This window comes from Mesoplodon densirostris, chromosome 19 (assembly GCF_025265405.1).
Source record: "Mesoplodon densirostris isolate mMesDen1 chromosome 19, mMesDen1 primary haplotype, whole genome shotgun sequence".
NCBI classification, from domain to species: Eukaryota; Metazoa; Chordata; class Mammalia; order Artiodactyla; family Ziphiidae; genus Mesoplodon; species Mesoplodon densirostris.
Window position 1 is genome coordinate 44,995,110 of NC_082679.1, and position 27,296 is coordinate 45,022,405.

General features: G+C 42.0%; 1 long non-coding RNA gene and 1 pseudogene across 3 annotated transcripts in view; one reads left to right on the top strand and one right to left on the bottom strand.

Moving 5' to 3' along the window:
• The first annotated feature begins 611 nt into the window (after nt 1-611).
• Nucleotides 612-27,296, top strand: part of LOC132480320 (uncharacterized) — a 550,833-nt gene continuing 524,148 nt past the window's right edge. For 2 of the 3 annotated variants that reach the window (XR_009530632.1, XR_009530635.1), the window contains exons 1-3: nt 612-903; nt 5,218-5,271; nt 6,117-6,200. This is a non-coding gene — a long non-coding RNA (uncharacterized LOC132480320). The remainder of the gene's footprint in view (nt 904-5,217; nt 5,272-6,116; nt 6,201-27,296) is intronic. The other variant, XR_009530633.1, reaches the window with a different exon arrangement.
• LOC132480526 (large ribosomal subunit protein mL37-like) lies at nt 7,154-9,130 on the bottom strand (annotated as a pseudogene).

The window sequence follows — 27,296 nt, forward strand, 5'->3', positions numbered from 1 at the left end:
ACGCCAGGGACTGGGCGGGGCGCTCGTGCTTCGGGAGCGGTGCTGGGACCCGCACATGCCGCCGTCTCTAGGGTGGAGGGGGACGACTGTGACCCGGTGGGGACCCCTGGCCGGAACAAGTTCCTTTGGTGGGAGGCGGCGGACAAAGCAGAGACGGAGGGAAGATGAAGCAGCAAACGGATAACAGGGAAAAGGAATCCCAGGAGGGACGGGGATGAGGACGGAAAAGGAGTGATGGGCCCGCGAAGAAGGGGAAGGAGGAAGCGGAGGGAAAGCCGGGCGAGAGGGGCGGAGAGGAGTCGAGGAATTAACACTAATGAGGTCGAAGAATGAAGAGAAAGCCTCGGAGTGTGCGCGAAGGGGGAAGGGACTGTAGTAGTGGGAGGGGAGTGGGGGCGGCCAAAGCCGGCTCTCGGGCTGCCAGCCCTGGCCGCCGGAGTCCCAGCGGCCCGCAGAACCCTCACGTTTGCACGCGGCACGGGACTGCGCGGAGCTGCGCGCGTGGGCGACGGGCGGGGCGGGGCCATCCGGCTACCACGCCCCCGCCCCTCCGTGCGCCCGCGGGCTTCTCGGCAACTCCGGGATCTCTGAGGCGTCGGCCGCCGCCCCAGCCGGCGTCCTGAGCCAAGCTGCCGCGTCCTTCGCCCTCCGTGTGGCCGTGGCCTTTAAACCGCCGTTTCCTCGGCGGGTGGCGGGGGCGCTGAGTTTCCCGCCGGGAGGTAAAGTGGCCCCCCTCTACTTCCCAAGTGCGGCAAGGAGACAGGCCTCTGGGCGCTAGGTACCCGCCCCCCACCCTCGCCCTACACGTGCCGGTGCGAGGCCCTCGCGAGGCCGAGGAGGCGGAGCGCTTTCCCCGAGAGCGCAGTGAGTGGGACGCGGTGCCTGTCTCTTCTCTCTCCACAGGTTGGTCCCTTCCACACTCTGCCTGCTGCCTTTATCATCTTCTCTGGTCCTGTCTTTTCATCTGCCACTTCTGTCTGCTCTAAGCCCTAAAACTTTGTATGGGCTTAGTATGTCCTACGCCACCGCCCAGGTCCCCGCACTCTAAAGGGGCAGAACATGGTGATGGGGTGCTCTGACCTCAACGGTTCCACTTATAAATGAAGTTACAGAGGAGAGGAGGGAAGAGGGCCCCACTCTCCCTCAGAGATACTCGGAGTTTGCTCTTGTTTGTCTACTAACGCTTGTCTGAATTTTCTCATGCTTTCCACGTAAGTGAAAGTGGAAACAGGAAGGGAACGTGAAGGGCTCATCAGTCTAATTGCAGGTATACAATAATGTCGGGAATTGGTGATGGTTAGGACAGCGCTTGATCCGTGAGAAAAGTTTAATTAATTCCATTTTGGAGACAGGACCAAGGATGAGCCTTGTCACATTTGACCTGACATTATCCGGAATGTGTTCTTTGCTTTTTGGTTCAGAATTCGTTAAGTGACAGCAGTTGTTTTTTGGTGGTGGTCGGTTTTTTTAGACCATCCCTTCCGTGAATGATAGCATCAGCGGATTTTCAAAAGTATGTTAAAAATTGCTTGGTAGATTTTTACTGACATTGCACATCTGAATCAGATGGAACCCAGTGTATAGCAGCAGTCAATATTCCTTTGCACAACCCAGCAATTTTATTCCTGGGAGTCTACTTAAGACAGCTGGAAACTTATGTCCACACAGGCACATGTGCCTGAATGTGCATAGCAGCGTTAGTCATTATAGCCAAAAACTGGAAACAGTTAACATGTGCATCAACGGGTGAGTGGATAAACAAAATGTGGTATATCCATATAATGGAATAGTATTCAGCATTAAAAAGAAAAGAAATACTGATGCATGTTACAGTATGAATGACCCTTAAAACATGCTAAAAGCCAGATGCAGAAACCAGATATTTTCTGATTCCATTTATATAAAATATTCAAAAAAGGCAAATTTATAGAGACAGAAAACAGATCAGTGGTTGTCTCGGTATGAATAGGAATTAATGGCAAATGGGCATGAAGGAACTGTGTTGAGAGATGAAAATGTTCTAAAATTGGATAATGATGATGGTTGCACAAATCTATACATTTATTAAAATTCATTGAATTATAACCAAAAAGAAAGGCAAAAATTTCTTTTACACCTTTATTCCCAGAGTATCTATGACCTACAGCTGAGCCCCAGGGGGAAAACTTTTTGCAAGGCAGTTTTATAGAGAGATCAATGTTTAAAAAAAAAAAAAAAAAGAGTTCTAGTTCTTATGGAAAGATAACCATACTTCTATTCAGCAAGTTCTATTTTGGCGACTGCTTTGGAGAGTCTTATAAGTGTTAAAGCAAGTTAATTCCCCCCTTTCACTCTTCTAAGTGATTAATTCTTGGGAACTAGAGTTAGGCATTCCAGTTCGTGACATTTTAAACACACCTACACATAGACACAGTACAAAGTGCACATTTCCGAGGGGATTTTTTTATGACTATGTTAGGATCTGTCTTAGAAATCCATATCAAGCACTTGGGTGGAGTATTGTGTGATTACAGTTTGGATTAAAAAAGGAAAAGAGAAAAAAAAAAAAAGAACCCACTGACAGTTCAAATTAAAAGATTCAGTTCATCCAGCAGCCAAAAGTTTGGGTGTTTATCTTAACTTGCCTCACCTTTCCTTCACCTTGTTCTTCAAGGGAGGAAGCCAGGGTTCAGGGTTGCTCTGGAGGCAGGATTGAACAGTCCCTTCTGCTTCCTGACTCTTCCAGTTCAGACAGAGATGAGGCTCAAATGGGCCTTTTCTTGTCTTTGTCCTTGTCAGCAAGAGGCTGGTAATTTCCTGTTGGTTCCTTCATCAAAGTTACCAGGCTCTCATCCCTTTGATGCGTCTGTCCTCACACTCTGAAGATAGCCAGGCCCTGCTGAGTCAGTTCCTTGTTTTCACTTAGAAGCCCCAGGCTACCTCAGGCCTTCTCAAAGTTTCCTGTTCTAGAGGCATCCTTTGGTAAATGGCATAAAAAGTGAGGCAAGGGCCTCCCTGGTGGCGCAAGTGGTTGAGAGTCCGCCTGCCGATGCAGGGGATGCGGGTTCGTGCCCCGGTCTGGGAGGATCCCATATGCCGCGGAGCGGCTGGGCCCGTGAGCCATGGCCGCTGAGCCTGCGCGTCCGGAGCCTGTGCTCCGCAACGGGGGAGGCCACAACAGTGAGAGGCCCGCATACTGAGAAGCCCGCATACCGCAAAAAAAAAAAAAAAAAAAAAAAAAGTGAGGCAGGATCCAAAGAGGGAGATGGTTTTATCACATTGCAGTAGGCCAGCATCATGCCTTCCCCAGGCAGAGGGAGAACACTGAGAAAGATTGAACAGGTATGCCTTTTCTGAACCAGGCATTTCAGATAGAGATTCCCGCAGCTGAGGCCACAGGCCTCTGATCTGAGTCTGATTCCTGGTTCTGCTGCTTACTAGCAAAGACTTTAATCTCTGTGAGATTCAGTTTCCAGTTCTGTAAAATGGGGCTTGTTATCTGTGCCTAGATTGTTGCAGGAATTAAATGTGCCCATGTACCTAGAGCAGTAAGCACTGTGCTTAAAGCAGAGCCTCAATAAATGAAAGTTATTAATTACTATTATTAATTATGAGGTCTGATTATTGTCACACCTTAAATCACCTGAGCAAGAAAGGAGTCATGTTACAGCATGAATTATAATAATGATGGAGATTAATCTTATTATAAATGATATTAGTAATAAAACTTCTGGTCAAGAATATTTTAGCAGTTCAAAATTTACTGACACTGGGGCTTCCCTGGTGGCGTAGTGGTTGAGAGTCCGCCTGCCGATGCAGGGGACACGGGTTCGTGCCCCGGTCCGGGAGGATCCCACATGTCGCGGAGTGGCTGGGTCCGTGAGCCATGGCCACTGAGCCTGCGCGTCCGGAGCCTGTGCTCCTCAACGGGAGAGGCCACAACAGTGAGAGGCCCGCGTACCACACACACACACACAAAATTTACTGACACTGTAAGGCCTGTCATGAGTCATATAGAATTAGATGTGCCAACCTTGGGGGCAGGGGCCCTGGGTTCATGTCCTAGATCTGCAAATTCACTGAATCACCTTGGGTAAGTAATTTTCTTTCTGTGAGCCTCAGTTCCCATGGCTGTAAATGAGAGCTTACTCAACATAAGTTCTGAGGAGGATACTTCCAGAGCTGAAATTCTGGAGTTTTTAAGTCAGACTCTGTTAAATTGAAAACATCTCTTAGATGCATTTCCTCTTTCCACCACTAGGAGCAGTCAGGCAATCATCTCAGGCTAAGCCCTGACTCCAAGAATCCCCCCTCTCTCAAACATAACCCGCTTTAACTCTATCTGTAGTGTTTCTCTGTCTTTCCCTCTCACCTAGACTATAAGTTCCCAAGGGCAGGGATGATACCTTTTTTGGTTTTTGTCTGTATCTCCAGCATTAGAAGTCCAATCAATATATTTGATTAACTGATAATGTTAATTAAGAAATATTTTTATTAAATTAAGGCCAGTATATCAGTCAGATATCACCACAGTAATACTAGGGTATGAATAACCGCAGCACTCAGTGACTTAAAATAACAGTTATTTACTCTCATACATCTGTGGGTTGGCTGGGGCTGGGCTGGGGTAACTCCACTCAGCTTCCTGTATTTCTCATCCTCCCCCCTAGGGGTAGCTTGGGCATATTGTCATGGTGATGGCCACTGCACAAGATGCCAAGCAGAAGTATGCGCGGTGTCTTGAGGTGTAGGCTGAGAACTGGAAACTATCTTTTCTATCTCATTTTGTTGGCCAGAGCACACCATATGGCCAGATTGAAAGTTAAGGGGTGGAGAAATAAAATCTGCTTTCTTAGTGGAAGAAGCTTCAGAAGTTGCATGGCAAAGAGTCTGAATACAGAGAAGTGTAAAGAGTTGGAGCCATTAATGCACTCTCCCACAAGCAGAAACAGATTTCCATCATGCCACCATTCTGGGTCATCTTGGGTTGTCAGGTCCCATGGGTTATATCCTATAATCATGAATACAATATTCTACAACATTAGAGGAGACAAGATCAGAAGGCGATTTCAGTGTCTTACCAAATTGTAACCATGTCCTTCCTTTACTTTGAAGTTCCAGTTGTAAAGGAAGAAAGCAAGCAGAAATAATTAATAATATTAATCACCAACTTATATATAAAACTAGAAATTCTCAAAACATTCCTGCAAAGTATGTATTATTATCCTTATTTTACAGATGAGAGAATTGAGACAAGGAAATTATATGCCCTGCTCAATATAAATACAACTGGTAAGTACTGGAACTGGGATTCCAGCCTATGTATGTTTGAGTCACAAGTCATCCCACTAGCTGGCCCTTTCAGTGGAGAAACTCATGCAACAGATTCTAGTCTTGATATGTTTGGGGATGTGTGGGGAAGAGAGAGGAACTTTCCTCTACACCCAAGGCAGAGGGCATCTATCGGATCCCTAGGCACAGTGCCTGCAACACAGTAGGTACACAAAAAAGTTTTCATGAAAGGGTAAAAGATGAAAGGGTGAAAGGAGGTAAGGGAGAGAGGAAGGGAAGTCAGCAGAAGTGGAGAAAGTAAGAGAGGAAGAAGGAGGATATAAGCGAAAAGATATAAGGATGTTGATCTATATGGAAAAACCATGCCTTTCCATGATGGGCAGAGATCTGTGGATTTGAGGGTCACTCATCCCTTGCCCCTACTGCTGCTGAGAACAGTTGTCTCTGCATGCCTCCATTCCACAGTGTAGATGCTACAACTTGAGCCAGCCCCTGACTATCTTGCTGATCTTCCAATCTCTCCCTTGATCACTCAAGCCACACTTATTTTCTTGTTGTTGTTCAAATGCACGTGTACTCCAGATTCAAGACATTTGCATTTATTCTGCCCTCTGCCTGAAGCACCCTGCCCCTATTTCCTGGTCTGCTCCCTCATTTTGCCTATTTAATCAGGATTTACCTGGCTCTCTCACCAGCAGAATCACCCATTCGATGCTCGAATCCCCCATAGTCTACCACTTTCTATCCCTTTAGTCTGCTTTATTCTTGTTTATAACATATATGTACTTGACATCATATTACATATTTTAATTTACATGTTTTTATTGGTCATCTTGCTCCATCAGGCTATAAACTTCAGGAGGGCAAAGTACAGCATCTCTCTCATTCACTCCTGTGTCTCGAGCATCCAGTACTGTGCCAGGCATATGGTAAGCACTCAGTAAATATTTGCAGAATGAATACATGAATAATATATGCATGAAAAATGCTAACTGAATGAATGAATCCCCAAACCAAGAGCAGATGAATCATCTACTTGAATCTAAATGTGGTGCAAGTGTCCCTTGTTTACAAAGTGAATTTAATGATGCTGGTTATTCACACTACAAAATGATTCTGCATTTTACCAAAGGTTTTATTCGAAAGCTAATTAAAATAGCTACCTTGTTTAGTGCTTTTAAAAATATAATCGAATTTACAAAGTGGTGGTGTGCAGACAGCTTTTCTAGAACATATGAATTTCTTAAAATGAATTACAGGTATGCATAATGGCAGTTCTGATTCTGATTTCTGATTCTTGTTTGTTTGTTGTATGGATGAAGAAATTGGTTTAATAAAATGCCTCACAGAGGGCTATTTCAATGTTCGAATGTGCATACATTTACGTTACTTTTTAAACTTGTGAATAGGTGCATTTAAATATGTTTGTGCTCCTGGAGAACCACTGGAAGTATTTTCAAGATTGGTACCAGCTTGCTTTGCAAATAGTCTACAATTTAGACTACAGGATTTGAGAGCTCTGTGTTCCAATTTTCATGAATGTTGAAACATTGACTATCAGTGCTGAGAAGGGAAGGCAGAAATGTTCCTTAGCTGATGGAGAAGGCTTAAAAAAAATCTTTCTTTAGTGTCCTCAGCTTAAGATAGATGAACTTACACAGCATAGACTATTTCAGTGCTTTATCTAGTGGTTGTGTGTTTCCCTTTCCCTATTCAGCTGTCTTTTTGGTGACTAAGAGGTAATAGTGATGTTTCCATAGAGTAAAGGTAGGTCAAAATGGAATGCAGTATTTTACACAGGTGGCCCAAGAGCTTTCTCCTTGGAAACAATATTCCAGAAAAGTCTCTTTATTCTGATTGACAGTCACTTTAGTTCTGGGTCTTAAGCCATGATTGATTCCCCATTGCAAAGAGTATTGTTCTGGGCACAGGGGGAATTAAAGAATCACACTTTTAACAGCTATTCATTGAATGCCTATGAAGTACTTTAATTTCAATCGTTACAACTATTCTACAGAGCAAGTATTCTTAGGCCCATTTTATAGGTAAGAACAGGGAAGCTCAGAAAATTGGACAGCTTACTCAAATAGTTTGCTAATAAATGAATAATTAAATGTGACTTAATTGCTCAGAGTCTACAAGGGAATATAACTAGGAACTAATTTATATGGGAGAGGTGGTAAGGAGAGGTGAGTGGAGGTCTCCTTAAAGGTATGAATCAAAGCTGAGAATTAAAAGATGCAGACGGGCTAGTTAGGGTAAGTGTAGGGAGAGAATATGAACATTCATGGAAGAGATAGACTACATAAGGGCATTGAGGCAAGATGGAATTTGGAACTTTTGAGGAGCTAAAAAATATCTGTAAGACCGATGCTTAATGAGCTTTGAGGAAACACAGAGACAGATAACCCAGGGCTTTGTAGGACAAGGAAAGAATCGTGAATCATATCTTGAATGCAATGGGCAGTTGTTGAATTTTTTTTTTGTCTTAAGCAGAAGTGACCTGATTGTATTTGTTGATGAAGAGCATAGTGGCTTCAAGTGGATGAGAGAAAGAAGGGATGCATGGCTCTTTTAAAATTAATGTTTTCATTTTCTTTGGATATATACCCAGGAGTGGAATTGCTAGATCATATGGTAGTCCTACTTTTAATATTTTGAGGAACCTCCATGCTGTTCTCCATAGTGGCTGCACCAATTTACATTCCCAGCAACAGTGCACAGGGGTTCCCTTTTCTCCACATCCTTGCTAATAACACTTACGTCTTATCTTTTTGTTGATAGTCATTCTGACAGATGTGAGGTGATACCTCATTTGCATTTCCCTGATGATTAGTGATGTTGAGGGTCTTTTCATGTGCACCCCAATGTTCACAGCATTATTATTTACCATAGTCAAGGTATGGAAGCAACCTAAGTGTCCATCAACAGATGAATGAATAAAGAAGATGTGAGATACACACACAAAGAGAGACACACACACACACACACACAAAGAGACACACACACACAAAATGGAATCCTGTATCATCATTCACATCATAAATATTGCATTCCTGAAGACCCATAGTGGGAGATATGGGATAGAAGGTCTCAAGAACATGATTCTTAGTAGCTTCTACTTCCTCTTGGAAGGCGTTGGGGGTGGGGGCAGAGGATCCTTGGCATTCAGTTGGGCTCCACTGGAACCATGGACCTGAATAAGAGCAGACTCTCAATTCCAGGTGGTGGATAATGTGTTGCTTTGGGCACAGATCTGCCTGGCCAGAGAAGGATGCTTGAGAATCTGGGATTTACACAGCTGTATCAGACTGTCCACAGTGACTGGGCAGTAGGTCTCTCTCTTGGGGATGTCGTCGTTAGAGTGCCAGAGACAAGCATGAGAGATCACATTCAGAACACGTTCATCCTGGTTCTCTGTGTGGTTCCTTGGATCGTCAGCAAGGCGAAGCACTTTCTCAGGAAGGCCTTCTATTAACTTGGTCTTGGTAAGGCAGAGGGCCCGCTTTACGCCCTCGAGGCAGCGGCAGTGCTGGTGGAAGATGTAGCAGGCCTGGTCCTTGTACAGCGGGTGCTCGTGAAGCGGGGGCAAGTGGCAGAACTTCGGGTGCGTCCAGCCGGGGTCCCAGGGTGGGAAGACTCGCCACGCCAGACCAGGCATAAAGTGCATCTTCCCCGCGTAGGTGATGGGCTCCAGTCCAGGAATCTCGTGCACCCTGTCTGGGGGAGGAGGCTCGGGCTTCCGCGTGGAGCGCATGCCCCACTCTTAGGCCCCACGTCTTGGGGCCCCGCAGCTCCCAAGACCGAGCCACCTAGGGCGAGCAAGTGCCAGCCTTGCTGGCCCCGATGCCAATGCCATACCGATCCGATCTCTTCAAGACCTCCACCAGGACGCTGCCATCTTCCCACGCACAAGGCCTGCTGGGAACCCAACCTGCAGTTTTATGAAATCATTTTGGGCACTAGGCTGCTCTCCTTTCCTGTGCCCTCACATACCCTCCTGGGTCAGGAAGACAGTGTCACCTGATGTTTAATTAGTTAAAAAGAGAAATCCCTCAGCTCTGAGCAGACTCTGACTCTGGACAAATACTTTCCTCTCTCTGAGCCACTTCTTGCCTAAAATGAGGAGTTTGGCCGAAAGATTTCTACATTTCTGTTTCCCTCCGAAAGCCCATGGTTACTGATTACCTTCACTCCAGGCACAATTTTTCAAAAGTATGTCCAAAGGATACATTTATATTGATTCTGTGTCAGTCGTAGTCCTGCCCTGAAACACAAGTGGTAGGACCCGGAGGGCATTCCGTTTACCCCAGAGGTCAGTGCGAAGGTCAGCCAGGTCCCCTGATGTTGCCACTCAGGGCCATTTGTCAACAATTCCTTGCTGTTCACGGCCTCCAAAGATTTTTACCTGTCCACTTTCTTACCTAAAGTGTCCATACCATTGCTCATCTTATTTTCTCCTTCAGGGGAGGGTGCTCCTATCAGGGGAGGGAGCAGGATTCCATGACACAGACGATGGACTTGGAAATTGAGCTGCCCAAGTTTGAATTCTGGTTATGGCCCTTACTTGCTGTTGGCAGATACTTTGCCTCTGTGATCCTCATTTTCCACATCTAATAACATCGGTACCTCCTTCAGAGAATTGCCGTAAGTTAGAAAGGTGATACATCGCAGTGCCTAGAATATAGTAAATACTCAGTGAAGGTGTTTTTCCTCCCCTCTCCTCCTCACTCATCTCACTCCTACTTCTCATTAGCTTTCATTTCTCAAAATTGAACTAAGGCATCAAACGTTTCAGAAAAATATTTCCTGACCTTTCCCTTCCCACAGTCTTGTCTACAATTTGATTTTGCTACAGTGTATTATTATTATCCCCTATGTATTATTATATTATCCCCAGTGCTTGTCTGTCCCACCACTGTCCCTCTGCAGGAGACATTTAGAGACCAATAATTACTGATACATCATCACTGTCTCTCAAGCATACAGGCATACGGTAGGTGTTCAATAAACGTTTGCTAACGTTTACTGCCAAAGAGGATGTTTAAAGAAGGCATCCTCGAAGAGGGATGATGACCAAAGAGGAGGGGAAAAGAAATCATGTATGTCAGGCTAGCTTCTGTAAAGAGATTTGGTATAGAATATGAAGGGAAAATAGAGGAAAAGCAGAATCCATTAACTGGCCCAAATTACATTAGTAGTTCTCTACTATGTGACATATAATCATCATTTAGTCTTTAGTACAAGCAATTCTTTTATATATATATATATTTTTTTTTAAATAAATTTATTCATTTATTTATTTTTGGCTGCGTTGGGTCTCTGTTGCTGTGCGCAGGCTTTCTCTAGTTGCAATGAGCGGGGGCTACCCTTCATTGCAGTGCGCAGGCTTCTCACTGAGGTGGCTTCTCTTTGTTGCGGAGCACGGGCTCTAGGCGCGCAGGCTCAGTAGTTGCGGCTCGTGGGCTCAGTAGTTGTGGCACACGGGCTCAGTAGTTGTGGCTCACGGGCTCTAGAGCACAGGCTCAGTAGTTGTGGCACATGGGCTTAGTTGCTCCGTGGCATGTGGGATCTTCCCAGACCAGGGATCGAACCTGTGTCCCCTGCATTGGCAGGCAGATTCTTAACCACTGTGCCACCAGGGAAGTCCCCAGTACAAGCAATTCTTGATTGACTATGAAAGGTTTATCAACAGAAGCAAAATTTATCATGTGTATTTACAGTCTGATTTGCTCTCCTCCTATAGCTTTTCTTATATCTATGGAAGGGGAAAATGCACCCAGACAGTCTATTTTCTTTATGTCAGTTGAGTCACAGAAGCAAACGTTGGAAGATGTGCTATAAAATAATCAATCATCAGATAAAACTGTTTTGGATGTGGCAGATGTATAAAATGAAGTAAGATTATTTTTCCAGCTAAAAGTTTGTGTAGTTACAAAAGATTCTGGTGGAACAAATAGATTTATCCAGATCAACACTTGTAAGGAGGTATGATTTCAAAGCAGAAAGGCAGCTGAAAATAGCAGCTAGTCCTTTCCAGCCTTTTCCTCCTAACCCTATTTCTCACCCTCATGCCCAGCACCCAGTAATTGCTTTTCCACGATAAACATCTTTTACTTTCCTTTTGTTAACAGCATGACTTCTAGAATACTTATACATTTTATTTGGCCAGTGTCTGTTTTAAATATCATGTCACAAGTGAGCAGCAGTAGTAGCAGCAGCATCCTAAGCAGTTACTAGAAAGGAGGTGCTTTCTCTATATTATTGCTGAGTGTAATTACACTGATTTTGCTGATGAAGAAACTGTAATGCCAGGTGATAAGCTGTATGTCCAGGTTGGTACAGCTTAGACATTGTGGAGCTTGGGTGTCTCCCTAGAGCCTTCTCATTCCAATATGCGCTGGTATTTCTCAGATGTAAACTGACAAGCATTCAGTCTGCTGGGGTGGTAACTTCCTATAAACTGGACATTTAACATCTCATAATGCATCTATATCCTGAAGCCAAATGCATGGAAACCTATTCAACTCTGCCCATGTTCAGATGCCCATAGCATCATCCTCTTTGCATATATTCCTCCCCCTGCTTAGAACAAGTTTGCTCCTTTATGCTCTGGCTAATTCCAATTTATTCTTTGAAAATTCCATGCTCAGGTGTCCTATCCTCCAGAAATATTTTCCTGATACTCCTTGCCCATCTCTCTCCCCTGCTGCCAGTATGAACTTAGTATCCTTCCTTTGTGTTCTGTGCACCCCACCATGTGCCTAATTCCAGAGGTCTTCCTTGTCTTACAGTGGGGTTATGTCTCCATAAACCCGTCGTAACTTGAAAATATTGTTAAGTCGAAGATGCGTTTAATAACCTGACCTACAGAACATCATAACTGAGCCTAGCCTACCTTAAATGTGCTCAGAACACTTACATTAGCCTGAAGTTGGGTAAACTCATTTAACACAAAGCTTATTTTATAATAAAGTGTTGAATATCTCATGTAATTTATTGAATACTATGCTGAAAGTGAAAAACAGAACGGTTGTCTGGGTACAGAATGGTTGTAGTGTATTGGTTGTTTACCCTTGTTTTGGGGTGGCTGACCTGGAGCCTCAGGCTCGCTGCCTTGCCCAGCATGAGGGATTATCAGACCATATATCACTAGCCCCAGAAAAGATCAAAATCCAAAATTCCAAGTACAGTTTCTACTGAACATGTATCACTTTTGCACCATTGTGAAGTTGAAACATCCTAAGTCAGGAACAGTGTACAGTACTTGACCCATCATGTAAAAAATTTTTTTCCTCCCAGGGCTCTTATTTCTTTAAGGGCAGAGGCCCTATTTTAAACATAATTTAGGGATACATATTCCCAGATATATCAATATCTCTAGAACCTGTCGCAGACCTTGGCAAATAGACCATATTAATGCATGTGAAGATAAAATAAGAATAGGTAGCATTATAGTCATCTGATCCATGTAAGCAGTTTACATGTAGACTCATTTAAATCTCATAACTTGCAGGTGAGATTAAAACTGTTAACAAGGATCATTTCTAGTGAGAGAGAGAGAGAGAGGACAAGAAATATGCACACAAATATATGTGTACATACATATACATAAATACACATACACATATACAAATTACCTGTACAAACACACACACATCATAGATCTGGATGTTTTACTTAATCATACACTTGATAAGTTTTCCACACAAAGTTTTCAACACAAAGAGATTGACAACTTATTTAGCCACACTGTTAAACACACAGTGCAGATCACAGGTGGCTCTCTGCCCTCTGTATTCTTCCATAGACGGTGTTAGAGTTTTCAGTCCTGGGTGTCACACTGACAGGACATTGAAGAGCCTGGCATGTAAGCCACGTGGAGAAATGATCTGAGGCTGTATCGTTTGTAGAAGAGAATGCTCTGGAGGCACATGATCACTTTGTTCAAATATCTAAAGCACTGTCATGAAGAAGAGTGATTGGATTCATCTTGCTTGGCCCTGGGAGGGTACGAAACTGGGACTGATGGATAGAAACTTCAGGGAGGGAGAGAAAATGCTGTTCAGTCTAAAGACAGATATCTGGCCCGAAGGGTCTCTGCCACTAGATCTTGTGCTACTCAGAACAGAGGCTTTGGTTCACGTCAGGCACAGGAACTCAGACTGGCCGTCCCCCTGACAGGTATTATCATATTTCACAGGGGTCTTCTGCTGTGGGTAGGAGAAGATATTACAGGACCACCATGATCTCATCTAAATATAAATTTTAAAGAAATTGTAAAAAGTCTAGTTGGAGTACCATATGCCTCGGAAAGAATTTTATTTCTACTAATGGTAAAACTACTACTACACTACTACTACCACCACTACTATGATTACTGTTACTATTACTATTTGCAGGGTAGCTACTGTGTAAAAGGTACATATTCCCTCTGCTAGACACTTTGCATGTTGCATGCACTATGTCATTTAACCTGCACAGCAATCCTGAATGGTCCATGCTTTCAACCCCATTTTGCAGTTGTGGGGGACTGAAGCTCTGGGAGGTGAAACTGTCAGCTCCTGGTTGGCCAGATAGTAACGCTCAAGCCCATGTATGTCTCACCACAAAATTAGTTACCTGTCTGTTTTACAGAGAGGGTGGGGGAGAAGAGAAGAGAGGAAAGAAGAGGCGAGGAGAGGAAATCAAAGGAGAGGAATAACATATGATAATCCTAGGCTTACATCAGATTTAATTTGGGAAAAAGTGATACCCTGTTCCTGAAATGTTCTTTCTTGAGTATCTAGGTGTACATTTCTGGTTGTGTAAATTGCAGTTATCAAAGACAGATTGTTTAATTCTTTCTATGATGAATCCACTTAATTCTGTGGCCACTGCATCCTTCATAGGAAGAGCTGCCTCACAGTTGCACGAGAACAGGTCAATTTATGTGTATGGCTCACACACATCTTCTCCAAAGGAGAAATCAAAAGGGACCTATGTAGGGTAAGTGGAAGAACTTGAATAGGAATTGGAAAATCAAAGTTGGTGAGAAGATTTGGAGATATTGTCAGTGCATCAAGAATAATAAAATAAAAGATATCTGAAAACAAATGATTGTAAGCAATTTCAATAGAGATAGTCTCCTCCCCCCAAGGGACTTAAAAACCCAAGTTGGAGGAGCTGATTCAGATAATTATGCTAGCCTCAGTGGAATAATTTATGGAAGTATATAAGAAGTACACGCACCTTCTTTTTTTCATGCATACGATGTTCTCTTTATGTGTCATACATTCTCCAGCCATCTTTCAAGACCTGCACCCCAACAAAGTCTTTATTCACTTCTCTGATTCATGGTGTTTTCTCTCAAGATCCTGTAGATGTTATCCTCTGCATCACAAAATTAGATTCCGGATCATGTGCTGTCTTGTACTACTGGGTTTTTTTCCCTCTTGAGTCTGTGTTCCTTTCCTGTGCAAGTGGCAAGAGATGCATATAGCAAGTTACAGTATCACTAGGGAAATGCCAGCTGGAGGTCTTAAGCAGCTTTACAGGGTATTCTAACTGTGAAGAATGCACTGAATCTGGACAAAACAGAAGCACGCAATCTCATTGTAAGGCAGGGAAGAAACTTCATTCACCAGTATTTTTCTTAAGAGGGGGCCCCATATGTGTTTTGAAGAAATAAATAGTATGTGGTATGGGTGGTGAGCAGCAAGAAGACACTCAGTGTGGCTCCCAAATTGCCTTCTCAAGGACACTATAGCTCCAGGAGAATTTTTTTGCTGTGACTGAGCACCTTGACTGGTGGAGAGATGAAAAATCAGGAGTCAGAGTCTAAACTGTACGCGGCTGCTACCTCACACCACGTCAGGTGACACCCCCTGGCATCAAAGCTAGGAGGCGACACTGGAGCAGAGGAATGTGTGACGCAAGTTTGTTGTCTGTGTAGATGCCGTGTTCAGCCCTCATCCTCATTTTCCTGCCAAACACCTCCCGTCAGTTCTGCCATGTTTGATAACGCTTTTATGACACTGAATTGTTTGGGAGGGGGGGATATTAAAGAGGAGTTGATAACAGTGAGAAAGAAGACTTCCCCTGCAGCTTATAAACTAAAGGTGGAGGGGACGTTTGGATTACACATAACAGTGGAATACTAATATCAAGCTTTTAGGGTTTTTAAGAGTATTAAACCAAAAGAAAATGTAAACTATATGGAAATAGTAAATACTCAACATGTGCTTACTATCTTCTTATGGGAAAGCCAACTTATATCCACTAGTCATAAGAAACTAAACACATTAGTGAAGTTGGTAACAATGAAAAGTCTAAGAAGAGAGAGTGTGTGTGTGTGCGTGTGTGTGTGTGTGTTGGGAATTGCATGAAAAGACCTGTTATAATTAGATTTTGGGGAGCCTCACAAATGACGGAGGAGAGCACAGGGATGATCCACGTTGTCAGTGCTTCAGACACTGTGCACCACCCCTGCAATAGGATCAGCCCCGTCAAAGGGAGAGGGGTCCACGTGGGCATGTCTGGCCTCTGTTTCACCCCCCAAACATTGCTGGGACACATTGTAAATCTGTCTATCATTTCCTGTTCCTCTCTCTTTTGATAGCCGCACTTTTCTTCAAATATGTTAATATAAGCAGTTCTGCTACAGCCAAATCTTTCTGTTGCCGAAGAGTCATTTACCTCTTTGTGACGATCATACTCATCACTTATTTTATTTTAAGGCTTTTAATCTTGAGCTTGTTGTGTGTGTTGTTGCTACTGTTTTGAGTTCTAGAGACAGGAGACTGGCAATTTATCAAAACCCCAACTATGGGTAACATTCCCAATGTGAAGTGTAAGTTTCTTAGGAAAGGAATCTTGCCTTCCTCACACAGAACAAGGCACAGAAGAGAAGCTCAGTAAACACTCAGATATTCCCTGGGGTCTGCCTGAAGGAAGAATCTATATTCCATTTCACACATTTCTTACTCAAAAACTTTTGCCTTATTCTTAAAGTCTATTATTGTTAAGTGCATTTTTTTGTGTTCCAGTAAATTAAAATTTGTAGGAACTTAATCTGTCTCTCTCCAAACACATTTGTAATGCTTGGTATTTTTTATCCTGTTGTTCTCTGGGTGTCACATATCATTATACTACGTAGCATTTCTTAAAGAGAAAACCTACGGAAAGTGTATTTTTAAAAAATCCCTTATTAATATGGCCTATAGCAATTAAAGCTTGAAATTAGAATTAAGAATTGTGCATTTTGATGCAGGTGATCATATAGATACATTAACATTGTGGCAAAGGTTTTTCTTTGCAGGCACAAAGTCGTCATTAGGAAATATAATACTCATTTTTTGCTTGATTAATTATAGCAGAGGCACAACAAAATATATATTGTGTGTTGGAGCATGCACCATTTGCAAAATTATAAGTCATGGATAAGCTGAGGTATGAATTCAAAGCATTCTGTAAGACACAGAGTAAGTATGAAATCTGCTTTTTGAAATACTTTTGGTAAAGAGAATTTACGCACTTAAAACATGAAGAAATACATCTTGAGAACACAATTCAGTCTAAAATAGTCTTAAGTTTTCCTCCCACCTTCTCAAATCTATGGCTTTCGATATGTGTAACTTTGGAGGATATTCTGATAATGATACATAATAAATAATCCATAACACATAGCATATAATATAAATGTAATAATAGCTACTATTTTCTAATAATAGCCAGACTTCAAAAAAATGCCAGACATCAGGCTAAGTGTTCTCCACGGTTATCTGATTTAATCCTCACTATTCTGCCTAGTAGGTACTGGTGTATTATTATTATTATTATAAAACTTTAATTCGGGCTTCCCTGGTGGCGCAGTAGTTGAGAGTCCGCCTGCCGATGCAGAGGACACGGGTTCGTGCCCCAGTCCGGGAAGATCCCACATGCCACGGAGCAGCTAGGCCCGTGAGCCATGGCCACTGAGCCTGCATGTGCGGAGCCTGTGCTCCGCAACGGGAGAGGCCACAACAGTGAGAGGCCCGCGTACCGCAAAAAACAAAACAAAACAAAACAAAACAAAAAAACTTTAATTCAATGAGATGCATCTATATTAGCTGTATAACTTCATAAGTTTTGGCAAATATATATATTTGTGTATCTGATACTCTAATCAAGAAAGGAATATTTCCATCACCCCAGAAGTAGATGCTATTTTTATCTCTAATTCCCAGATGAGAAAAAGTGGGCTCAGTAGAGTTATATAATTTGCCCAATAAATAGGCCAGTAATAAATAGCAAAGTTGGTAGCCAAACCCATGCTCTTCCTTATACTGTACTAGAATACCCAAGGCTTAGCTCCAACATATGTGGACTTTCGTGTGTGTGTGTTTCAATCATGGTAGGGTTTGGAGAGGAAGCAGGAAGCTGACATCTAACAGTATTTTTTTAAAAGTGCTAATCATTAGAATATCCTAGCTGTGTAAAGACAGAGATTCATGCTCCATCCTTGATTTAGTAGACTGATGTGTGGGCCTAAAACCTGTATTTTTTTTTTTTTTTCTTTTTGCGGTATGCGGGCCTCTCACTGTTGTGGCCTCTCCCGTTGCGGAGCACAGGCTCTGGATGCGCAGGCCCAGCGGCCATGGCTCACGGGCCCAGCCGCTCCGCGGCATATGGGATCCTCCCAGACCGGGGCACGAACCCGTATCCCCTGCATCGGCAGGCGGACTCTCAACCACTGCGCCACCAGGGAGGCCCCTAAAACCTGTATTTTTTTTGTGTGCTCCCTATGTGATCCTGATACCATGTATTTATCAGGATAGGCTATGTAATGCTGTGGTAACAAATTAAACATGAAATATCAGAAACATATCACATTAAATTTTATTCTTACTCAACAAATCCACTGCTTGGATGACTCTCTAAAGAAGATGTCCTCTTTTTCATTTTTTCCTTTATTTTTTCAAGCTTTACTGAGATATAATTGATGTATAACAGTGTATAATTTTAAGGTGTACAACATGTTGATTGATACACTTAGGTTTTGCAATAAGATTATCACCACAGGTTAGTTAACGTCTCCATCATGTCACATAATTAATTTCCATTTCTTTTTTGTGGTGAGAACATTTAAGATCTACTCTCTTAGCAACTTTCAAATACATAATACAGTATTATTAACTCTAATCACCATGCTGTACATTAGATCCTCAGAACTTACTCATCTTTGAACTGGAAGTCTGTTTCCTTTGACCAGCATCTCCCCATTTCCCCCCAGTCTCTGGTAACCACCGTTGCACTTTCTATTTCTACGAGTATGGCTTTTTTAGATTCCAAGAGGATGTAGAAAAAAGGAAACCCTTCTGCACTGTTAGTTGGAATGTAAATTGGTACAGCCACTTTGGAAACGAGTATGGAAGTTCCTCAAAAAATTAATAATAGAACTACCATATGATCCAGGAATCCCCCTTCTGGGTGTATATCCAAAGGAAATGAAAACAGAATCTTGAAGAGATATTTGCATGCCCCATGTTAATTGCAGCATTATTTACAATAGCCAAGATACGGCAACAATTTAAGTGTCCATCAGTGGATGGAAGGTTAAAGAAGACGTGGTACACACATACGATGCAATATTATTCAGAAGGTGTCGTCTTTGCAGAAACATCCAAGATACTCCTTCTTTGACTCTGCCATTTATGTTCCTGCAAGAGGCAAAGAGAAGAGCTGAAAGGTCATGCAGTAGTAGTTCTTAAATCTTTGACAAATACCTTGGTGAGAACTCACCCCATGGCCCTCTTGGAAGGGAGCTGAGAAACGAGGAGTGGGACATAGGTTTTGGGAGGAGAGTGAATGTCTTTACCACAGTCAGGTTTTGAGAATCATTTACCTCTAACTTTCTTTCCTTCTCTGGAAGTTTGTGGCTGTGATGTGGTATAGATAGATTTAATCTTCTGTTTTCGTAGGAAGTAATGCCCTTACTGTGACAACTCCACTGTAGCATGGGGTGCTTGTTCTTGTTTTCTCTTCGGCTATTGTGCGCATGAAAAAAATGTGAACCTATTGGATTGCTGCTGACAGTCCTGCCACCAGTTCCCTTTGTTACTCTTTAATTCTTTCAAGATAGCATTATTTAAGTTGTTCCTAGCCAGATGGTTTGTATTCCCAGATAGATGCCAACTTAATGCTTGCTGATACTTAGTACGCAAAGGTTTTAAGGTTCTAGCCTCTAGAGGTTATGAGGCAAAGTGAGTCAGACTGCCTCGCTTCTGCTCCAGGCTCCACCATTTACTAGGTTTGTGAGTTAGGTAAGTGACTTAACCTCTCTGAACCCAATTTCCTCTTGAGTAAAATGGGGTAATTATAATTTCTACCTCATGGGACCGTCATATGTATTAAAAATGATAATCCACGTAAGTGCTTAGCACAGGAGCTGGCATATGGAGAGCAACCAATAAACTTTGTCTACTCTATAATGGGATGTCTTTAAGACCACTGATCTGCCAATATCTAATAAAAAGAAACGCCTGTGCATTGTCTCACCCAGTGAAATGGATTTCGCCATTATTATGCTGAGAGAGAAGCCTTTTCCCATGCCTTAAAATTAATCAATTTCATTTCCCTACCTTTTTGTAAAGCCAGCTTTGACCCTGTCTTTCAACTCTAAATGATGATTTTATGAAAGTTAAAAGGAAATCAGCAAAATGGTACTTTTCTGTCAATGGAAAGTCTATCAGCCAAAAACGGGTTGTGAACAATAACTCACATTTCTCCTGCTCTCTCCTACATGAAGCTGTGTGTTATCTAACAACAGGAGGATGTTAAATCACCCAATGTAAACTTCCTTTCCCTGGAGTAGCAAGTGAGCTATTTTCAACTTTCTGTTGTGACACCATTTTTTAGGTTGTGTCAGCATGCCTATTATCAATTTACCTTTTCACGAGCTGTGTGCATTTACTTCGAGTTTATTGAGATCTCTTCCCCAAGATTGTCTGGGCATTTCTCTGGATGTCCAAGCTGGACTTGTGCTTGAAAATGTGCTTTTTTGCTCAAATATGAATATAATACAGCCTCCACCTACCTAAAAGACTCGTATATTGGCACTTAAGTATATAGTAGCACATTCAGCATATATTCCTGGACCTTCTCAAGTAATATCTGTTTAGCTGTGTTTAACTGATCACTTACAAAACCAATCTGGCCATGAAAAATTTATTTTCACAAAAAGGGGTGTTTCAAAGAATGATGTATTTGGCAGGGTCATGGGCAAGATTGATGATGACTTAAGCTATAGTACTTGGCCTGTTTCTCAGTCTAGAAAGATAATAATAAAGAAGCTGTTGCTTGGTCTGATCTGACTTTATAAAACCAGTGGGGACCGTCAGCACCTAATTCGAATGTGTTGCACAGGGCTGGGACTAGGGCGAGGAAAGGGAGGCTCTTGTCATGGGTGTCACACCATTTGTGAAGGTACCCAAAGGTCACTAACCCAGGTAATACTTTAATGCAGTATTTAAAAAATAATGCAAAAAATCCATGAGGAACAAAATGACAAAGTTTAAATAAAGGCAAGATCAATATTACTAATGTTTTTCTTTTGCTTTTGGTGCTAATTTGGCTCTGTACAGTAGTTACTGTTATTGTCTCTACATAAAATTTTGATAGTTTGTCTACCATGGATTTTTTGCATGAATTTTGGTATTTTAAAAGAGTGCATTGAAATACTATGGGCCTTGATTGCTGAGTTTTTTGGAGCCCTTTTGACTTTATGCCCAAGGCAAGTGCCTCATCACCTCACTCCATTACCAGCTCCAATGTTTGATCCCTACCCAGACCACCTGGGGAGGGAAGAGCAAACTCATTTTATCTTGTGCTGAGGTTCTGCACAAAGTCAGCATTAAGAAGGGATGGCACATCCATGTACACAGCAGCATTAATTACAATAGGCAGAAGGTGAAAGAAACCCACATGTCTATCAACTGATGAATGGATAAGCAGAATGTCATATATACACACAATGGGACATTATTCAGCTTTAAAAAGGAAGGGAATTCTGACACATGCTATAACACGGAGGACACTTGAGCACATTATACTGAGTAAAATAGTCACAAAAGAGACAAATACTGTGTGATTTCATTTCCGTGCAGTATCAAGGGTAGTCAAACTCATAGAAACAGAAGCTAAGAATGGTAATTGTTGGCACTGGGGAGAGAGAAATTGGAAGTTGTTATTTAATGGGTATGGAGTTTCAGTTTTGCAAGATGAAAAAGTTCTGGGGATTGATTGGACAACAGTACTGATCTGTGCACCTAAAAATGGTTAAGATAGTAAATTTAATATTATGTGTATTTTATCACAATTGAACATTTAAACAAAAGAAGAAGAAATGGCAAAGATCAGGGACAGAGAAGCACATCATCAAAAGCAGAACTTGAGAGTGGAGACAAGGAACCATAATGCCAGGAAAGGGAGGAGAGAAAATAGAGCTTGGGCGAGTGGCCTGGGTGAACACTAGCCGCAGAGCTTCTGTCTGCTGTTGGGAACAGGTGCATCAAACAGATGCATCAAAACACATTCACTTCAGGTGTCTTTTCTGGCTCTTCTTCTTCTTTGGCTACTTTCTCGGGGAAAAAGTCTTGAAATATAAGATATCTTTTGATTAGAGATCCTATCTGTTAATGTGCACCTTCGCAGTGCTGATGGACTGGCCAGGATGTGCAGTGCATTTTGGATGCTTTTATAGAATAGCTAAGACTTATTTTCCTAATAACTCTTTCATCTGCAGCATCTAGTTTTTCCATTAGGAAAACTAAAATAGCTTGTGGAATTGCTTTTTGTCCTTGTACAATAACAGACACTGCAGTGAGCTCGTCGCTTTGGGATATATGTAGAGTATGATGTAGATACAATGAGAAAAAAAAATTCTCTTCACTCCACACCCTTTTGGCAGAAGGACCTTTGTTGACATCTCCTTCAAGTTTCCAGGTCAGAGAGCATCTTCCCTTGTGTGAACAGAAAAGAGATAATTTATAACAACATATGCTGAAATAATGGATTGTGATCTCTTTGAGGGCAAATAACATCTATAAATAATTTTAATAACTCACAAAGAACCTTGGCCATACTTAGCATGGCTTTTTGTGTGTGTGTTTTGGTTTGCTTTACATTTTTTTCACCTAGATACTCTAGATGCTTCTTTTTTGTTACTCAAGTGGGGAGCCACGCTAGATGCTTCTTTTATTGTAGGGGTTGGTTGTCAGGTTAGGCTAAAATTAAACTGTGATGATAAATGCCCCCAATCCTAGTGACTCAGAAAATGGAGGTTCTGCTTTCTTGGTTGCTGCATGTCCATTGAGGGTCAGCTATAGCTCTGTCCTCTGTCATCTTTAGTCTGGGACCCAGGCTAATAGAGCAGTCTTCCTTTGGTTGTCATTACCTAGAGTACAACAAGGCGTGATTGACCAAGCTTCTGCTCAGAAGTGACACATTGCTTTGTCCGTGTTTCATTGGCCAAAGCAATTCACATGGCCCTTAGAGTTTAACAGTGTAAGTCTGTATAATCTTCCTTTAGGGAGGACCCCTGTAGCAACAACAACAACAACAAAAGAATAATCTACAGTTGGTTGAACAAAGGGAAAGAGAGCTAACAACTCTATAATTTTCCAAGAACTTTACATACTGTTCTCATTCAGTTGTCATTCAGTTTTGACCACAGCCCTATCAGTTCCTGCTACTGTTCCTATAGGTGAAGAAGCTGAGTTCAGGTTGACTCAGCAACCTGTCTAAGGTCACAGAGTTAGAATGTGTTAGAGCTGGTGTTCGAATCCACACCCAACTAACTCAAAGGCCATGTTCTTCCCAAGGCCACATAGTGATGTCCACACTGGTGTGTGGACAAAGTGAGGCCTAAAACCCTATTGTGAAAACCATTTTTTCAATAATGCAACCCAATATGAATACTCATATTAATTGATTAGGCAGGCGGAAAGCATAGCATGTAAAGATTGGTGGAAAAGGTTAAAGTTCTGGAAGCAGAGTGGTACTAAAAATAGCCAAGTTACTCCATGTCATGCATTTTCCATATGAAAAAGCGTGAGCCTCACTGACCATCAAGATAAGGGTGATCCAACTCCTTTAAGAAAACTGATTTTAAAAAATCACTGTATTTCTGGAGCATTGGAAATAGGACTAAGACATGTATTTCTAGAAATGGCTAGGAGTGGAGAATTAATAAGAATAAATACATTAATAATATAAGAAAAGAGTTTACCAAGGCTATACATTCATATCAGCATAAAGTCAAGGCTGGCCAAGGAAATCCAGTATTGGAGTACAAGTAGGTTTAACCCTTCTGGGAGGCTATATAAACAATCTCTTAAAACTCAGAGAATTCGTCACCCTCCCACCCATTCTGTTTTCACCCGATCCTAAGGACGTTATTTGAAATAGTAAAAAATTATTTGGTAAAAATGCTTATTATCCTGTTAATAAGAAGAGTGAAGTAAAAAATGGAGAGAACCTAAATGTCCAGTAATGGGCAGATGGATAAGTAAAATCTGACTCATCTCTTTGAAGAAAGGTTACCTCACCATTGAAAGACTCATATATGAAAAGTTTAATGTGTGAAAATGGTTTGCTTTTCATGTTAAGTGAAACAATTAGAATATAAAATGGAATGAATATATATACATATATATCTATCTATATATATATAAGATATCCACTCTATAAGACAAAAGAATAGAAAAACAAACAAGGTATGTGTATAGGTAGGAAACGATAAGAAGGAAATATACACAAATGCTAAATCTACTCACGTGTGATGTTAGTATTTGTGTATATAGTCTGTATGACCATAGATGATGAGTACATTTACTTGTTTATTCTTCCAGTGGGCATTGATGGAGACGTTATGACACTGTAGACGCAGCTCCATGCGCGGTAGTGAATAAAGTGGACCAAACTGCTGTCTCGTGCTGCTTATGTTATAAAGAGGGGAGGGTGTACGAGCAAGAAACAAACGTACAGTATGTTAGTTGATCAAACTCCTTTGGAGAAAACGAACTAGAATAAGGGACTAGAGTGCTATTGGGGTTATTTTATATGGGTTGGTCTTAGAAGCCTCATAGAAAAGATGATGTTTGACTAGAGGTCTGAAGGAAGTGGGGCAGCTATCCGGGTAGGTAACTGGAGACAAGCTTTCAGGCAGAGAGAACCCTAGATGCAAAGGCCCTGGAGGTACTTGGAGTCTTCAGGGAGGAAAGGAAGCAAATGTGACTTGAAAGAAGTGAGGGAGTCCATTCTCTATGTCTGCATCTTTATTCCTGTCCTGCCCCTAGGTTCTTCAGAACCTTTTGTTTGTTTGTTTGTTTGTTTAGATTCCATGTATATATGTTAGCAAACAACTCAATTTTGTTGCTTTTTATGGCTGAGTAATAGGAAAAGGGAAGCTGGGGCGAAGTGAGAGAGTGGCATGGACATACATACACTACCAAATGTGAAATAGATAGCTAGTGGGAAGCAGCCGCATAGCACAGGGAGATCAGCTCGGTGCTTTGTGACCACCTAGAGGGGTGGCATAGGGAGGGCGGGAGGGAGGGGATATGGGGATATATGTATATGTATAGCTGATTCACTTTGTTATAAAGCAGAAGCTAACTCACCATTATAAAGCAATTATACTCCAATAAAGATGTAAAATAAATAAATAAATAAAGTTAAGGAATATTACATGATAAAAATATGAAAAAAATTATATAATAAACATAATCTTTGAACCCTGCAAAAAAAAAAAGTGAGGGGGGTAGGTCGTAGGAGAGGAGGTCACGGGGTCGGTTGGTGGCAGGGGAGTCACATCAGCCTTGTAGGCAATTTTCAGGACTCTGGCTTTTTTACTGAAAAAGATAAAAAGCATTTGGAGGATTCTGAGCTAAAGTGTGGCATGATCGATCTTAAAAGGGTCATTCGGGCTGCTGTGAGGGGAAGAGATTGGGAGCAGCGTAGGCAAAACAGAATCAGATAAGAAATGAGTAGCTTGGACTCGAAGATCGCAGCAGGGAACATGAAGAATGCTTGGATTTAAAATATTTCAGGGATGGGGCTTCCCTGGTGGCGCAGTGGTTAAGAATCTGCCTGCCAGTGCAGGGGGACATGGGTTCGAGCCCTGGTCCGGGAAGATCCCACATGCCGCGGGACAGCTAAGCCTGTGTGCCACAGCTACTGAGCCTGCACTCTAGAGCCCACGAGCCACAACTGCTGAAGCCTGTGCACCTAGAGCCCATGCTCCACAACGAGAGAAGCCATGCAATGAGAAGCCTGCACACGGCAACGAAGAGTAGCCCCCGCTCGCCGCAACTAGAGAAAGGCCGCGCATAGCAAGGAAGACCCAATGCAGCCAATAAATAAATAAATAAATAAATAAATTTTTTTTAAAAAAGGGGGCTTCCCTGGTGGTGCAGTGGTTGAGAATCTGCCTGCCAATGCAGGGCACACGGGTTCGAGCCCTGGTCTGGGAAGATCCCACATGCCGTGGAGCAGCTGGGCCCGTGAGCCACAATTACTGAGCCTGCGCATCTGGAGCCTGTGCTCCACGACAGTGAGAGAGGCCCATGCACCACGATGAAGAGTGGCCCCCGCTTGCCACAACTAGAGAAAGCCCTCGCACAGAAACGAAGACCCAACACAGCCATAAATAAATAAATAAATAAATTTAAAATATTTCAGGGATGGATCTGTCGGTATTTGCTTATGAATTTGAAGTGGGGTGTGAGGCGAGAAGAGGACTCGGCCCTGACACCCAGGTTTGTGCACTGAGATAAAGACAGATAAAGATAGTAAGATGAAGGTGCCAGCAACCAAGAAAAAGCTGTAGACGGAACCAATTTCAGGGTGGGATGGGAAAAAACGAGGAATTTGGCTTGGGATGGAATAATTTGGAGATGTTTAATCAAATAAGCAGATAAACACATGAGTTCAACATTCAAAGGGTTGAATGAGATAACCTAGGTATTAGGTAGAGCTAGATAAATAAAAGGAGGACTCGGTCCTGGGATTCTTCATTATTTAAAGAAAATGAGGGAAAACACGAAAAAGAAACTGACAAGTGATGACCAGTGATATAAGAAGAGAACCGAGTGGTGTCCCAGAAGCCAAATTATGTATTTATTTATTTAAAAAATCCTTTATTGAAGTATAGTTGATTTACAATGTTGTGTTAGTTTCAGGTGTACAGCAAAGTGATTCAGTTATACATATACATATATATATTCACATATATACATATATATACACATATATATATATATATATTCTTTTTCAGATTCTTTTCCCTTGTAGGTTATTACAAAATGTTGAGTATAGTTCCCTGTGCTATTCAGTAGATCCATGTTGGTTATCTGTTTTATATATAGTAGTATGTATATGTTAATTCCAAACTCCTAATTTATCCCTCCCTCCCCTTTCCCCTTTGGTAACCATAAGTTTGTTCTCTGTGTCTATGGGTCTATTTCTATTTTGTATATACGTTCACTTGTATCTTTTTTTTAGATCCCACATATAACTGGTATCGTATGATATTTGTCTTTCTCTGTCTGACTTAATTTACCTAGTATGATAATCTCTAGGGCCATGCATGTTGCTGATGGCATTATTTTATTCTTTTTTATGGCTGAGTAATATTCCATTGTGTTCCAGTGTGTGTGTGTGTGTGTGTGTGTGTGTGTCTTCTATCCATTCATCTGTTGATGGACATTTAGGTTGCTTTCATGTGTTGGCTTTTGTAAATAGTGCTGCAGTGAACATTGGGGTACATGTATCTTTTTGAATTACGTTTTTTTCTCTAAAACCAAGTTATGTATTTAAAGATGAAGGGAGTTTATTGCTGCTGATGTGATAAGTGCAGTGAGGATTAATAAATGACCATTGTATTAGGTGACAGAAATAATTGACAGGAGTGGTTCCAGGGGCATGGTCACATTAAAAACTTAATTGGAATGGGTACAAGGAAGGGGAAAAGTCAAGACAGTGAATGTACATCTTGTTCTAGGAGT